This window comes from Papaver somniferum, chromosome 8 (genome assembly GCF_003573695.1).
Source record: "Papaver somniferum cultivar HN1 chromosome 8, ASM357369v1, whole genome shotgun sequence".
In the NCBI taxonomy this organism is placed as follows: domain Eukaryota; kingdom Viridiplantae; phylum Streptophyta; class Magnoliopsida; order Ranunculales; family Papaveraceae; genus Papaver; species Papaver somniferum.
In genome coordinates, this window is record NC_039365.1 from 22,702,748 (window position 1) to 22,708,432 (window position 5,685).

The window sequence follows — 5,685 nt, forward strand, 5'->3', positions numbered from 1 at the left end:
GACTCCTAATAAAAATACATATTTGCACAAGAGTCAACATTTCAAGGTAAATGAGCTCCATTTTTTATGTTTTTTTTCAATTTTCAATTTTTTATTTTGATTTTTCAAATTTTTTTTTTTTTTTTTTTCAAAAAGAAGAAGGAGTTCTTGTTTTCAATTATGACATATTATCAAAGTATCTACTCTATACCCCCAAACCTAAACTAAACATTGTCCTCAATGTTTCAAAATATGAAAAGAATTAAAATGCAACATATGGAAAGGGACATGCTGAGTAGAGTAAAAGGAGAGAGAATACCCGATTTCGGCGAAAGCAGAATTAAAACTCCGTTATTCAAGGCAAAAAATCCAACATATTTCAGCCGAGATCATATTGGATTAGCAAAATATATACAAAAGGAACAAAAGAGTTTTTAAGAAATTTTATCTACTGGATTATATACAAAAATTCACCATACACTAACAATCTAAAGAGTTGAGGATCAACCCAAAAGACAAAGTGTAAAGATTTCAACAGCTTCACACAATAATAATATGGTAGGCATGCAAGTGAAGCTGTGAAACAAAATGAGCTACCCCCAAACCTGGATTTTACAGAAGATATTTTGAAAACAAAATCTCGCAGTTTTGGGGGTTCATCACAAGGTCTAGCACAAATGAACTGTGCTAGGGACGGGCAAACATGCAATTTCCAACTGTGGTTCCTCAAAGATATTATACTTAGAAGCAAAATAGTCCAAGAGGACTTCGGAAGCACACAGTTCCAAACCTAGGTTGGGCATTCTCAGAAAAATTGGTTTTACAATATTGGTACAAACCAAATCTAGGTTTGGGGAAGGCCAACAGATGGTGACTAGGCGGAGAATAGGGCGGCATTATTAATCAAATCAAAATCTCCTAAACCAACATGTCACATCATGCTCACAATCATCAATCAGAGCAAGATCCAATCAGAAGTCATCAACATCACAAATTATTCTCATGCATCACAAATCAGGAGAAATATCACAATGTGACCTAGGTAGAGAATCAGACACATCAAATATTTTCATGCATATTAGTGTCGATACGAAGATTCAACTATTCCTATGTCAGCTCATCTTCACAGAATAATTGTACGAATCCCATGACATATCAAAATCATATGAATTACAATGAGTATTAGAAAAAACAAACATTCATGAAGGTCGAGGGCGAGAAGCCATATGTTTTGAACCAACAGGTTCCACAATATTTTCATGTTCTTCTAACATATCATCATAATCATCATAATCATCATCATGGTAGCATGCATATTGGTCCTCTTAACAGTGGTGGTGTCATTAGTCGATTCATGTTCCTCTAAATTAGGTTCATATTCGACATTATTTACATGAATGGGACTAGCACTTCATTAGGGACAACATACATTTCCTCATGAATTTCCTCCTTTGTGTACGGTGAAGCAAAATCTGATCTAAATGTGCATGAATTCGTGATGTAGATCTATCATAGTCTTGCTTGCAGAGTCTTAAAGCTTTGTGGTGGTGAGTCTAAATTCATGGGAGTACAAAATTCTTCATGTTCAAATTGTGTGAATGGTACAGGTGTGTCTGGTCATTAGGGTTCCAAAATATTGATCGCAACCCTCAAAGGATGGATTATGGTCCCAATGACTACCATTCCTCAATTTATGGGCATTTCATACCTTGGATTTTCTCTAGATTGCCTAAAATTATGCAAATATGACAATTCTCAACAGGGTGGTCTAAAACTACCACATGCGGGACATGCATAGATTTCAGGTTGCCTAAGAAAATTAGATGTGACAGATTCCTCATGTGATTGCATTTCTAAAGCTGTGATTCGAGCTTCTATTTGATCCATAAGTGATGATTGTGTGAGTGAGGCACTAGCAAAATGTTCATTTTCACGTTGCGATGAATGATGCATGTATGAATAGTCATTAGTGTTCATGTATTGCGGCTCGGGACTTTGAAAATGTCCATAATAATTCCTATGACTATTGACATCATGGTCCGTGGAAGGTTCATAATGTGGCACATGCCCATAAGCAAGTTCTCTAAGAGTTTTATTTCCATCCCCAGGAGCAGACCAAAATCCAGACATGATTGGCTCAAAAGCTAAGTAACTATGTTACAAAGCCCAAAATTTGGTTTTTTAAAGGGTTTGGATTTTTGGGAAAAATTTGGTTTTGGTGGGAGACATTTGAAAATTTGGTTTTGAAATGGGAGTAAAATAAAACTTTTGGTTTAAGATGGGATAAAGAAGAAAAAATTTGGTTTAAAATGGGAGCAAGTAAAATTTGGTTTTAAAATTGGGAGCAAAAGAAAATTTTGTTTTTTTTTGTTTTTTGTTTTTTTGTTTTTTTGTTTTTTTTTTTAAAAAAATAAAATTTGGTTTTTGAATGGGAGCAAGCCCACTGTTGGTTTTGTGTTTGCTTTGGCTCCGCTTGGTTGAAAACTTTTGGTGGAACTGAGTCCAAAATCTCGGCCTAGAATTTGGGTACTCGGCCCACTAACGAGTTCAACTAGCGTGATCGGTTACAAGCTCAGCTGGGTTTAAAAACCCAGAATACAAAATACAAGTCCAAATTAAACAAGCTCACAAAAATTAAATACAAGCCCACAAATTAAACAAACAAGCCCACAAAAATTAATTACAAACCCAACAGAACATAAAAAGCCCAAAATTGGCTTTAATATTACAAGCCCACAATTAAAAATGGAAGCCCACAATTCGGGTTCTCTTAAATGGGTTACCTTTTAAGCACAACCCAGCTGCTCTGATATTGTTGCAAAAACCCAGTTGGGTTTTGGTTCTTTTCCTTGGTGGCGTCCCAGCAGAGGAAAAACAGGTTCAGAACAGCAGGTCCAACAGCAAATGAAGTGAAGCAGATGCAGATGCAAATGCTATGCAGTGAAATGCAAAAATAGCTAATAAAACAACAAGAAAAACACAGCACCAATCCCCGGCAGCGGCGCCAAAAACTTGGTGGACCCGGGAAAGCGTATAAAATTAAAGCGAAATGAAACGGGCCTACAGTAATACCGCAAGTGCACGGTCGTCGGTTGTAGCTCGTGCAAGTACGGGTCGATCCACAGAGACTGGGTGTGTTTTGGAGTTCTCTAGCTATTTTGGGCTCTAATTTGTTGTTGGTTAACTATGAAGCCTTTTGGGTTTTTGGCTTAGGGTACCTTTGGATTATAGGCTTGTTTGATAATGAAGTGCTTTAGGCCTTGGGCCTTTGAAGTAAAATGAAATGGACTCAATTGATTTGGTCTTGGGCTTTTGAGTTTAGGCTTTTGGATTAAGCCCACAGTTGTCTGAATTGGGCTTCTAGAGTAATCCAAGACTGAACTGGGCTTTGAGCCTTAACCTAAACTGTGGCTGGGCCTTTGTAATGACTGAGAACTGGGCTTGGTAACCTAATGATGAGCTGGGCTTGTGCTGTGAGCCAAGCTCAGCTGCAGCAGCAGCAGTGGAAAGAGGAAGGAAAGCAGCAGTAGCAGCACAAGCAGTGGAAGGGAGGCAGCAAGCCAAGGGGAAGAAAACAATGGGGCAATAATACAGAGGCAGTTAGCCTAAGTCAAAGACAATGGAGAAAATTTACAATGGAAGCAACACAGGGCAACACAGGGCAAAAGCAACACAGGGCAAAAGGATGAAAATTTACAATGGCAAAAGCAAACAGCACAAAAGCATTATGAGAAGGTGACAGAACACTGCAACTACAAGCAGAGAACAATGGAAGTGAACCAAGGCCTAAGCCAAGGGCAGGGGAGATGGTGAAGGTGAAATGGTGAAGGTGGGAAGAGAACTAGTTTGCTCACAGTCACTAGTGAGCACTAGTTTCTCCCCACTGCTCAATCAACACAATGCTCTAAAGGCTTCTAGCCTAACATTCCACAAAACATGTATCACATGACAGGTACATTAACATTACATGGAACACAAACATCAACAGGAACATGCACTAGGAAAATTGAAGAAACTAAACATCACAGTGAACAACAAGATAGACGGCAACAGAACAATAAATGAACATTTAAACATTAATAGCACACATTAACAGGAGCAGAGAACAAAATGGAGAAACTCAGAACAGAACTTAATATGAAAAAAAAAGTGAACATTTAACAGAACTAAGTTCTGGACGCCGGCTATTCCAGGCATAACCTTTACATCACACCCACAGTCCCCTTTTTATACCCAGACACCCAAATTAGGGTTTACAGAAAAATTCCCCCAAATCCCCAAATTGAACAGTGACAAAATTAGGGTTTCTCACCTAATTCGACTAATTTAATCATACCCATGTTGCCACTGTTCTTCCTCATGCTCTCCCTAGCAGTAATTAGGGTTTTATCAAAGAAACCCTAAATGGACAGAAAAATTAGGGTTAGGGATTTTTCTTACCAAACCTGCGATTTGACGCTTCCCTCTTCAACCCATTCCTCTCCTCGTTCACCAGCTCCATTCCCATGCCTTCAATTGCTTTTCTAGCTTCACTAATTCGTCAACCATTCACCTAGGGTTTCGGCAGGGGAGAAATTGACGAATTAGGGGGATATAAAGATGGGTAATAGTTGTAGGAAGGTAGGGGTGATGATGGTGGAGGTGTGGTGGTGGTAGAGGAGTTGGTGGCGGTGGCAGTGGAGTGGGTAGTGGTGATGATGGAGAAGGTGGTGGTACGGGTTCTGCTGCAGAGAAGGGGGGGAAGAGAAGAAGTCGATGGAGGAAGGAGGGGGCGTTTGGTTAGGGTATAGGTATAGGATACTAGTGTGTTGAGCAGGTGTAGAGGATTTTGATGTTTCGCGAAGCTGGACCGTAGGATTATAGGATGATGGAATGATCCAACGGCGCGATGGAAATGGATGAGGGGAGACCGTTGGATGACGAGATACATCAAAACTGACGGCGAAGATCGAGGTTAGGTGTTGTAGTGTTAATCGGAAGTATCGAGATTTGATGCGAAGGCAAAGAAGCGACCGTCGGATCTAAATGTGATCTAATCTGAAGGCTTGGAATTTAGGTACTATGGTGTTTTGCAGGGACTTCAGATTTTGATGAACGATGAAGAAGCGACCATTGGATGATGAGATGGATCCGATCTAACGGTTGAGAATGGAGGCGTGTATGGATATAGAAAATGGGTTTGGGTAAGGGTTTTGGGCCTTGGGTATGCCAAGCCCATATCTTCTTTAAGAACAATTCTTCCTTCTTGAGCCCATTCCTAGCTTTTTGGTCTTGTGCGCACCATTCTTTGCGGCTTCCTTGCGTAATTTCTTCCGGATTTTCACTACTCTTCAGCTCTTTTCTGCTCCGCAAGTCATCCAGACTTTATTTATTACCTAAAAATGCAAAATTAAGTAAGAAAAATATTTATTCTTGAAAACAATGAAAATACAGAATATGGGATAAAATGTAGAATTACTGCACAAAAGATGAGTTAAATGCCAACAAAAAGGGATAAATATATACAATATTAGGCACTCATCACGTGTCTAATAAACCAACTTTATAGCCACGCAAATTAATCGGCATGTCTGCAAATCGTACACTATGGACACGGATACTGGCGTGTCTAATAAAACTAAAACTTTAAACACGCCTCAAGTGGCGTGACTATTTTTATGGACACACCACAACTAGTTAACGTAGCCATAGACTGGTCTATAAACA